At 40.7% G+C, this 11,435-nt stretch overlaps 2 long non-coding RNA genes across 3 annotated transcripts; one reads left to right on the top strand and one right to left on the bottom strand.

Annotated features, from left to right (window-relative positions):
* The first annotated feature begins 357 nt into the window (after positions 1-357).
* LOC147128013 (uncharacterized) lies at positions 358-8,208 on the top strand. 2 transcript variants are annotated; one of them, XR_015084024.1, is made up of 7 exons: positions 358-412; positions 686-2,826; positions 5,386-5,473; positions 6,826-7,151; positions 7,306-7,403; positions 7,509-7,592; positions 7,653-8,208. It is a non-coding gene; the product is annotated as an uncharacterized LOC147128013 (long non-coding RNA). The 2 variants fall into 2 exon arrangements; XR_015084023.1 differs by having other exon boundaries at positions 7,506-7,592.
* On the bottom strand, positions 6,866-10,311 carry LOC147128012 (uncharacterized). The gene is made up of 9 exons (XR_015084022.1): positions 10,168-10,311; positions 9,827-9,856; positions 8,821-8,865; positions 8,323-8,492; positions 7,643-8,182; positions 7,503-7,574; positions 7,273-7,423; positions 7,125-7,188; positions 6,866-7,045 (listed from the first exon to the last, which is right to left on the bottom strand). It is a non-coding gene; the product is annotated as an uncharacterized LOC147128012 (long non-coding RNA).
* Positions 10,312-11,435: the final 1,124 nt, after the last annotated feature.

Here is an 11,435-nt window from a genome sequence, read left to right as displayed (position 1 = left end):
GTGTTGTTGTTGTTGTTGTTGTTGTTGTTGTTTGAAGAGTCGTTGCACAATTTGTCAAACACGCTTTTCTTTCCATTTGAATTGAGCCTTCTCATACCGTACAGTACACATTCTTTGACCTACGGTAGATAGATAACATCATAGGATGCATCCGCATATGTTACCTGCCAAGATGTTTGTACAATTGCTTTTCATTAATTAAAAAAAATAAATAAATAAAAAAGATAACATCATAGGATCACATTGATTGGATAACAAATGCCTTTGCGATCTCCTGTCCAGTCGGTGGCGATATGCACCAAGATGTAACCCGCCAATATAAACACGAAGAAGAAGAAGTGGCAGAAAAAGATGAACTGTACACATCCGGCTCCATGACCAGGTTTTCCAGTGACTGGCAGCTGTGTTTTCAGTGAGTAATTTAAACATTTTTAAACTGTCTATTTGCCATTTATAAACAAATGTATATATGTACACTATTTAGGAGCCTAATTACGACACTGAGCCCTTCTAGTTTGTTTGTTGTTACTTGCTACGTCATTGGAAGCTCGTTAGCTATCGTAAAATAATGTCAACAAAGGTGGCTCGTCAACTAGCACGCCCACAAGTCGAACTCAGCTGTCAATCAAAAGTCAATCAAGGAAAGCCTTTGACTTGGATGTTGTTTGGTGTTTTCCTCACCAAGGTTTATGTCCACAATGGAAGAGTGATGGCTTCACATATGGGGAGAGATTTGTCTCAAAATGATTCACACAAATGCATCCGTGATTTTCACGTGTTTTTCAGATCCACGAATATTTGTGATTTTAACAAATGTTTTTCACTTGAATAACTAAATATTTATGTTTTTGAATTGAATGATTTAGTTGCACCAAGATGTGCATTTCAGATTTATAAATATATTTTTGATTTTCACGTTTTTTCTGTGTGCATTTATCATGACTTATCGTGTAAATATTCAATTCTGCATGTAAAATGTCGAATGTGCGTTTGTGGATCAGCAGGCACGCAGTTTCAAGATGTTCACGCACACACACAGGTCTCAGGTATTTACATGTGTGGAAAGGCAATCCCTACTCATTCCGCTAAAGGCAGTCTAACTGTGTGTTTCCATTTAACGGGGATGCGCTATATTCTGTTTTTTGTTTAAAACTCGGAAATTGATTGATTGAAAGTTGATCTTTTATGTGTTTATTTGACATAACTCGGCAAACTAAATACGACCATAATTTGTTTACCCCAAGCTTGTTTTGCCTTGACTTGAAGACGTTCTTCTTCTTCGCCTTCTCTTTGTCTGCTGCGACAGCGGCGTCGAATTGGCAGCAGAAGAACGCCTTACTTGTACATAAAACATCCAAATCGCTTGTTCTGTTTTTTTTCCCCCATTTTTCAATTCTGTAGCAAAATTAGAAAATGATTTGTTGTCAGTTTTGTTTCATTTTGTTTTTTTGAACGAATATTGACAAAACAAGTTTTCTTAATTTTTTTACGACCCGTTTTGTTCAAAAAACAAACAAAAAAAAACATAATGAACAAATGATACATGGCTTGTTGGAGACAGACACTATCCTCTAGCGGACTGAAGAGGGATGGCCTTTAAAACACATGTGAATGTTGACAACTGCTGTGTCTGGGGTAGAGGACACCGGAGTGGATTTTACTCGCGTACCATCCGACTGCCACAGGAAAAAAAGTCCCAGACCACAGTATAAAAAACACTTAGAATGAGTAAAAAATCCTGTCCCAACCCGTCCCGGTGAAAGCGACTTTTATCCCACCCCGCTCGGGTTCAGCATTGTACACACTCCCGTACCGCTGCCTATTTTAGAGGTCAGATAAAATAAATAAATAAAGTTGCATTTTCCTCATTTATTGAATAGTTTGTCGCCCCCACCCCTCTCCTCAAAGGCTCTCTATTTTCGCAACATTTTTTTTCCTACTGCAGGGCTTTTGCACTTTTTCAGTTGGTCACACCGGCACAGGATCTGGTTGCACCCTTTTTTGGTGTGGTACAGCAAGACCATATTTGCTGATGTATAGACGTCTCAGTTGGCATACTGTAGTTTCGTATATAAAGATTGACAGTGACTCGTGATGTGTTTGGAAAATATTTTACTGCAATAAGAACTTTGTTTTGCAAAAAGGTGGCTGACGAAACTGGCCAATTACTTTATGGATCGAAGCATGATATAGGCCTATGTCATTGTTTTGATTTTGTAGTTATTAACGTTTTAATGCATTGATGCACTTATTTCTGTTCGGGTGTGAAGTGCTCGACTGTATTCGACCGCACCTCGCGTCTCGGCCAAGCCCGAACGTTGTCAATGTTCAATGTGACGTTCCCGTTATGATCCGTTTGAACCAGCGATCGCTGCTAGTTAAGTTCGACGGCCGTTAACGTGACCGAGTACACACCCAGACTGGGATATTCCGAGAGGACCGATTTACCATGACGCGGGTCACATGGGCTTATTCCGCCTTGTGCGCGCAGTCCGACAGACGGACACAGTTGGAGCGCCTTTGCTGTTTGCGCGATTGAAATGTCAGTCTCCAGTGTGGGAATATCTTGTAAACGGCATGACGTTTGTGTCAAAAATAAATACGGGTGTCCGCTGAGCCACAAAGGCGCAATTCACACGCAGTCATGATAAATGCACACACAACATTAAAAAAAAACACATGTGAAAATCACCAATTTGTGGATCTGAAAAACACGAGAACATCGCGGATGCAATTGTGTGACTAATTTTGAGTCAAATCTCTCCCCATGTTCACCTGCTGCTGGTCGTCTACCTGCACATCTCACCATCAACATATTCTTCAAAGGTACTGCATGCTGCTCGTTCCTTCCATTTTCTTATGTTGTAGCATTATGCCTCTAGTGGTTCGAGAGGGTCAAAACATTAGGGACACCGGCACAGTCTAATGCAGGGGTCACCAACCTTTCTGAAACTGAGAGCTACTTCTTGGGTACCGATTAGAATTTTCATTTACAGTATGTGAATACACTGAGCATGTTAATTATTTCTCACAATAATTATGAAACATAAATATCAATATGCAACATTACTTCTGTAAATACCTGCCACTTCTACAACATCTGGATAATCACAATGTCCCATCACTGGTGAGCAACTTTTGGAACAGGTCCATGGGCTACTCACCTGGTCCTTGGGGGCTACCTGAGGCCCGCGGGCACCACATTGGTGACCCCTGGTCTAATGACACCCAATATTGTTAATATATAAATATACTTTTAGTTTAAATATTTTCTGTTAGACCTATTAGAAAAAAATATTGAAGTACATTAAAATATACAGTTTATTTTTATGTACATTTTACACTAATTTACAATACTTTAATGTTTAAAATTAATGAATGTGATTTCTCTGTATTAACGCAATCCTTATTTTTTCTTAAATTCAAAAGTTGTCAGGTGCCTAAGAGAATGTTTTTTCTTACCTTGACAACCTGGAGCTTTGTGACTACAGCTAGGGCTGCTCAGTGTTGGTAACTTAGTATCTTTTTTGAAAAAATGTTGTGACTTTTCTAACCCCTCTTTGTTAAAAAAAAATAAATAAATAAATAAAAAAAGCAAGTAGCAAGTTACCAAGGTTGTTATGGTTGGCCACCACTCTGGTGAGCACCCCTAAAGATTGATTGTAGAGGCAGTTTTTAAAGACAGAGCTGTCCAATTGTATGATGTCAATAAATGTAGTGTGGTGTGACATTGCCAGACAGAAAAAGCCTCCACCCCAACATCAACAACTTAGCCAAACCTTTGAGTATGCGGTGCACAGGTGCAGCTTCACTGAGAGGCGTCTTGAATATGTTGCTGACCAAAATGTTGTGTCGCTTTTTTTATGCTGGCAATTGCAGTGAATAAATCATTAAATAGATAAAGCATTACAGAAATGTAAATTCTATAATAAATAAATAAATGGAAAATCTTAAAATAAATAAAAACGCCTTAAAATGATTAAGAATGTCATGATGTATCTAAATTCATCCTGGAAAAAACATTTTGAGTTAGTGCTGTCAAGCGATTAATTTATTTGAAGTAATTAATGCAAAATTTAATACAAATCGTAATCACATTTTTTCAACTATAATTTTATATAAAGCTTGTAACAGATATTTACTTTTGCTCAATCTTGGAATTAAAAAATAGAGTATATTTCGATTCAGAGACTGCTCAAATAGCTTTCTTTGATCCTTGAATATGATTCTTTGAGTATGCGGGGATGGAGCCTTTTCTTTTTCTTCTTCCTTGGCTTTGGAATGACCTTCCATTCAATGTCAGGCAAGCCCCCTCTCTGTCCATTTTTAAAAACCGTTTGAAGACACATTTCTAGTCTTTGACTTTTGATCCGACGTGAGACTGACCGTTTCCTGCAGTTTTCCAGTGTCTACTGCATATAGTAATTTGTGTGTTAATTTATTGCGTTCACTTGTTATATTATTGCTGTTTTGTTATTGTAATGTGAAGTGCTTTGTGACAGCTGCGGCCATTATGAAATGCGCTACATAATTAAAGTTGTACTGTGTAGAATACAACTGTTGAACGCTACGCCAAAGACATATTTTGGATTTCTCCAATGAGCAACTATTCAAAATAAAACTACGTAGAAGTCCATCTTTGTCTGTCTTTGTACCAGTGACTCTCCTCATTAGTATGGCTGCAAGCTGAGCAGAGGTCAGCTGCCACGGGAATTAAATAAAACTGAGTTCATTTTTTTATGAAATTTAAATGAATCTCCAGAATGAAGGCTTTAATTTTGACAGCCCTAATTAGAGTCCAAAATTGTAATAATGGACAATTTGATCTGCCATTTCCACAATTAATCATTTCACATTCAAATACAAAGGATTATTTGGGCCACAGCGAAAAAGAACAGACAAAAATGTGTAATCTTACATCGTCATCTTAAAAAGTTGTATACTTTTGATAGAAGTTGTGTATTTTGGAAATGTAAATTAATATACTTAATGTAATGTTGTAAAGTGGCATTTTTACAAGATTTTACAAGATTGCTGCCTGTTGGAGGAGTTTTAAATAAAAATTGTATGTGATTGAACAATATTAAACTACACTATTTTAACACATGAGCGGAGTATTTCAAGTTGGAGGACTTTGAGGCCCTGCTTGACCAGTTGATTGAAAGGAGCATGAGTAGCTCATTGGATGTCAGGTGTGGAGAGAAATGCTTGCACCAACTGATTGCTCACACAGATGCATGACGTGTGTGGGCACATTTGCAAATGTTAAGTCAAACCATACCACCTTATTTTACTCATAAGATGACTTGAATCTTGAAATAGACTATTTAGAATTTTTATGTACAGAAGAGTGTTACTTACTGCCTTTATTTTCTGCCTGACCAGATGGATGGAGGAGGTTTGGGCCTCAAAGGTGTGGCCGACGGACTTGTGGGACACGCGGAAGGGAAGGCCAAGCTGCATTTGGACCGCTGTGAGTATTGAGCAAAGTCGTGTGCTTGACGACCTCATGTGTGATGTCACATCGCACCACAAGGTGGACGTGAGCGCACTGAACTTCAACTTCTGTTTCATGCACTGCCACACCATCTTCAGACACTTCTGGGCATATTTTTGAATGACAATGATGTGGGCCAAGTGAGTTAAAAAATAATGTCATGTTAAAAAAAAAAGTCTATCTATTTTTGACAAATTTGGTTCACATCAGTGTCATTTAAAAACATGTCCAGCAGTGTGTGATGATGGTGTTGTGCTGTGCACTTAGTTTTTGCCCCAGTGCGCTCACGTCCCCCTTTGGTGCCATCGCCAAAGTGTGTGCACGTCATTTGAAGTAAGTGACATCACACATGAGCGCGTCAAGCAGGCAACACTTAAGCTGCTTTCATCGTGGATGTCTGTGTGTGCAACTTGAGTTAGCTCACACAAACATTGACTGGTGAAATGCTTTCAAATTGTCATGTTAGCTTCTCTGTCCAATAAATAGTTCAAGTTGAATTGCAGTCTTTGTGTTTTATTGGTAAATCTGCCCTCATTTGAAGCCTTTCATGCGTGTCGGTTGCTGCAGTGGAAAACTATTCCAAAGGCCGCTTGAAGTCTTGAGGTGAGAGTTGCACGTCAGTCTCGACTACTGTGGACACAAGTGTCACATTACTACTCCTGTTTGTCTCCTCACGACTCAAAACTTGAGCAATCTTGAAATTCATCGAGCTTTGGGTCGTGTGAGATTGAGGGGAATAGTAAAAGACTTGTGTCTCATGTAGTGACTGAAGTGCAACTTTGACCTGAAGACTCAAAAGTGCCTTCCCAAAACCTATCTGCTGCTAGGACCGCCCCTAACTCCGCCCAATTTTGAACCCACCAATCACGGTGCGGCTCGAATTTGCATAGCCAATCAGATTGCAGTAATTTGCATAGCCACGCCCACTTTTGCAAATCCGACCAATCACAGCGCTTCAAATTTGCATAACCACGCCCACTTCCAGCTCCACCAATCGCAGCGCTTCTAATTTGCATAGTCCCACCCACTCTTCAACCAATCACTGCCTTTTATCCGCATTGCTCCACCCACTTCCAGACCCATCAGCGAATCAGAAGGCCTCATTCCAGCCTTGCCGCACCCACTTTTGAAAAAAAAAAAAAACTGGGGAAAAAAAAATTTTGAAAAAAAAAAATTTGAAAAAAAAACGGGAAAAAAAATTTGAAAAAATGTTTTAGGTTTTTTTTTTTTGGGTTACTTTGCTTTAAGCAAGTTTTTTGTATTGTGTGTGTAAGAATGAAGTTAAGAGCATAAGTGTTATTTGTAATCAAGCTTTATTTCTTTTGCAGAGTAGACAATCGCAAACAAACAAGTTACAAGTTGGATGACAGTCTGCTGGTTGCTGCGTGCTCGGCCAGCAAGAAGATGACAAAGTTGCAAGTCGGATGACAGTCTGCTCGTTGCCAAGTGCTGAAGTGGTCGGCCAGCGAGAAGACAAAGTTGCAAGTCTGATGAGTCTGCTGGTTGCGAAGTGGTCGGCCAGCGAGAAGAACTTCGGCAAGTGTGGACCTAAGACAAGAAAAACCATCTGTGAGTCAAAAGTTAAGTCAACGTCTGGTGCAGAAGATGTTTGGGGCTGGAAACCTACCAGCGATCAGGACTCAAGTCTTCACAGGTGCGTTATGATGGAAGATGATCTTGTTCCTTGCTGCCTAGAAAGGGGACAAAAAACATAAGTATTGGGTCAGAAAAGTTGGCATGAGGATTGTGCAGTGAACATTTTTTTTAGGGCTTACCTTCAAAGTGTAAATGTCTCCATTTCTTCTCAGGCTGCCTCCAAGTTTGGCTTCAGCACCTCGTGGACGAGCAAGGAACAAGAAAGGCAAAAGTGTTGCGCTGCTTGTCGCTGGTCTCGAGCTGTGAGCAGGTACTCGAACATGCTCCACACTGGACACAAGAACAAATCATTCAACTTTGTCAAGACAACTGGAACATGCTAGCTGAAATGAAATGTCCCTTTTCTTACCAGCAGATGACTTCTCCTCAGGCAGACGCACTTTGAGTCATGTTGCAGCTTGTAGCACTCCAGTGGCGCCATCTGCAGGACAAGGAACATGTGAGTAGACGATTCTATTACTAACCTCAAATGCTGTTACGTTTTCGTACGCTTCTGCAGGAGCTCCTCATTGATGAACGCCATGGCAAGCTTCATGATGTGCACCATTCAAGTTGGATGACATGTAAAGACAACCTTGTCGTGGGAAAGTTGACAGTTGGCCAGCATGTGGACCTAAAAACAAAGGAGAGTCAAACGTTAACTGAAAAGCTTATGGCATCAAGCAACATATCAATGGTGTTTCGTCTTTAATGATCACTCTTATTGACTTCAAAATATTTTTATTCACTGTAGACTGGAACCTTGCACTGCAGCAGCTGGTTGAGCGCCTGAAACTCTGGACTGGTGCAGAGACTTCTCCCAAACGGACAAAGTTTCAAATACCATAAACAATGGACGAGACAAGCTGCTATTTTTAGTATGTTTATTTGCAAGTCTTAATATTGAAAATGTAGGCAGCTTTGAGGACCTTCCACTTTTAGAGAATTTCTTTGCCCAGCAGGTGGAAGAGCCCCTGACAGCACTCCTGCTTTCAACATGCTGTTTCTTGTAGCCCGTTTAACCGGTCAGCAAGTTGATCATTGCGCCACCTAGAGAAAAAAAAAAAAAAAAAAAAAGTCAAGTCAAGTACTTTAAGTTTGTCTTTTCCAACACGTCCCAACCTTGAAGAGAAGTCAGGACTGATTAGTTTGGCAAAACTGCAGAGAAAAAAAAAAAAAAAAAACCTCACTTGATACTCCGCCATCTTGTTTCACAGCTCTCAATGAAGTTCTGGCATGACTGGAGGACAAACAAAAAGCAGAAGTTTGGATGGGACACTGCTGGAAAGTCACATCAGGTCTCCTGCCCCTCCTTCGGTTTCATCCAGAATCCTGGCTGGTGCTTCTTCCTGGAGTGATACTGCAGCAAACATTAAAGTTGCCATTGAGTTCATGTTCCCACCTGACACAGCTGTCAAATCCTGGTCCAGAAAGTAAAACCCCTGCCACAGTCCAGCTGTAGCCGCAGGTGCTTCCACTCAACCGGCAGGTAAACGAGCTCCCCAGAAGCTGCTTGAGTGGAAGCACCTGTGGCGCAAGTCAAACTGTGGCTGGGTTTTCACTAACTGGACCTTGATTTGACACACCTTTGCTGATTGAGATGATCACAGGAGGCCCCTTGGTCAGCACAAGATGAAATAATTAGTCAAAAATGTGTACGTACATGTATAAAAGAGTGTATATTTTACCAATGAGGAGAGCAGAGCTGGACCCCTCTTCAACAGCACGGTGGCCTGAAAGACAAGGAACGTAAGCATTAGATTTTAAAATACTCAGTCCAACAAGCTAGTGGCTTAGCAACCTGGCATTTTGGTAGCTATCAATCAATCAATCACATTTTATTTATATAGCACTTTTCATACATAAAAATGCAACTCAAAGTGCTTTAAAACATTCAAAGCAAAACATAGAATTATCTTCAATCAAAAGAAAAGATAAATTATTTAAAAGTTGTTGAAAGCCAAACTAAAAAGGTGTGTCTTGAGCTTCCTCTTAAAAACATCAACAGTCTCTGCAGACCTGACATCCTCTGGCAGGCTATTCCAAAGGTGAGGACCAAAATGGCTGAATGCAGCCTCGCCATGCATTTTGGTCCTCACCCTTGGAATAAATAAAAGGCCGGCGCCAGAGGACCTCAGGATCCGCGAGGGCTGGTATGATAAAAGCAAATCAGATAAATAAGATGGCCCAAGACCATTAACACATTTATAAACTAATAAAAGTACTTTAAAATCGATCCTGAAACACACAGGGAGCCAATGCAGCAATTTCAAAACTGGCGTAATGTGCTCCCGCCCTCTGGTTCTCGTCAGCACCCGAGCGGCTGAATTCTGCAGTAGTTGCAGTGGTGAAATGCTCTTTTTCGGGAGGCCAGAGAGCAGGGCATTACAGTAATCTAAACGACAGGAAATAAAGGCATGCATCAGCACTTCCGTGTTAGCCTGAGAGAGAAACGGGCGGACTCTGGCGATATTCTTAAGGTGATAAAAACCAATCTTGGTTACATTTTTAATATGAGGAATAAAGCTATACAAAAGTCTCACGACGCCATGCCCCCGACCCCCCCCCCCCCCAAAAAAAAACAGGCCGTCCTGTTTAAGATGCAAGTCTGTGGACAGAAATAAGACAGTTAACACGCATGCATGAAAATATCCTTGATTTATTCAGTTTAATTGTGAAGTGTTGTTTACTTACCTTCGACAAAACGGCACTTTGGTCCAGATACTGGAAAAGGGTTGAGCAAACGCTTCGTTAGTCATCGTCACACAAAGTAGCAGCATTACTGCTGAATAAACATCAACTTAACCATGACTAAATATTTAGATTGCGTTCATCCATTTATCAGAATGTACATCCCCAAAACGCGTTTTGGTGCAATTTAAAGTCGTAGAAAGCGTTCATTACCAACGCTAGAGCAAACACTTTAGCTTGCCATGTTAGCAAGGAGTGAGCACGCCAAAAGTGATTCTGTAAGTTCAAAGTGAGCAAAAGCAGTGAGTTTTCAGAGACTATTAAAGATTAAGCAGTGCACTCACCTTATCAAAGTTGTCGATGGTCTTGTGGAGATGTGTGCGGACCAGCAAGTGGACAAGGACGACGGTAGACTGTCAGCAAGCTGAGAAAGAATGGTTTGTGTCTTTTGCCGCGGCTTAAATAGGTTTCCGGTGATGACGTCACTTCCAGAGGGGAAAAAAAAAATAAAAACTTTTATTTTACACAGAAAGGTAAGTTGTCGACGCTAGTAAGGAAGTTGAGTTACATTGGAAAAAACTGGAGAGAAATAATGGAAATAATGTCATTGACACCTGCCAGGGTTCGAACCAGGGTTACCTGCGTGTAAAGTAGTGTAGATTACCACTTGACCACCGCTACGTTGCAGCACTCGCCTCTCTTATATAGTAATATATATCTGATATGATGTCACAGTGATGACAAAATGTGTTTATTAATGTACATATATAAACAACCAAACCGACTCAGAAGATCTCATATGGTCGAATGGTTAGTGTTATAACTCGATCTTCGGGAGGACCGGGTTCGATTCTTGCTTTGCTCTCCATTTGATTTGTAAATGGAGCAAAGAGTGAGGCTCGAACCCGGGTTTCCGGAACACCAAGCCACTTCTTATACCACTCGGCCATATTGACGTGGAAAAATCGAATTTTTGTTGTTTATTTATAGGATTATGGTCAACAGTTGATGTATCCAGGCATTACCCGAGCAGCTTATCTTCAGTTACATGAAAAAAGAAAATGTAATTGGGGAGAGGGTTTGCATCCCTAACATTACACGTGGACTGTGTGAAGACACTCAAACCTAACAAATAACCCCCAACCCCACCAGTGTTTACTTCCACTAACTTCATGACGTCATCCATCGGGAGAGAGTTTGCAAAGTCAACTTGTTTTGAAATTGAAGAACATGACAAAGAGGCAGTGTAGTTAATTGTTACGTTTCTTTATTAGTGATCGTGAAGAAAGTGCTTGAATAAAACACACGTGTCTTCTTGTCTGCGTCAGTCACAAACAGTTCGTGTTTTAGTTTCAAGATGCTTTGTCGATAATGGCAACTCTGCTGAAAGGTTGAGAAGCCTCTCGTTTCGTCGGTTGTGTCTCTACTGGTGCGACAGGTCCAGCCTTCGCCTGCAACACACAACGAAACATGATGAAATCAAATGTAATAATATCTATTAATACTATTGGGGAGAAAAATGGGAAGACTTTCCGAGGGCACCCCCAAAGTATTGCGTGTCATGGGGACACCACCGCTCATCCAACCCACCTCTACCCCCAAAACCACCACC

The sequence above is a fragment of the Filicampus tigris genome, chromosome 20 (assembly GCF_054856515.1).
Source record: "Filicampus tigris isolate MCC_2025a chromosome 20, RoL_Ftig_1.0, whole genome shotgun sequence".
NCBI lineage: Eukaryota > Metazoa > Chordata > Actinopteri > Syngnathiformes > Syngnathidae > Filicampus > Filicampus tigris.
Note: the sequence above shows the minus strand (reverse complement) of the source record. Positions and strands in the feature narration are given on the sequence as shown.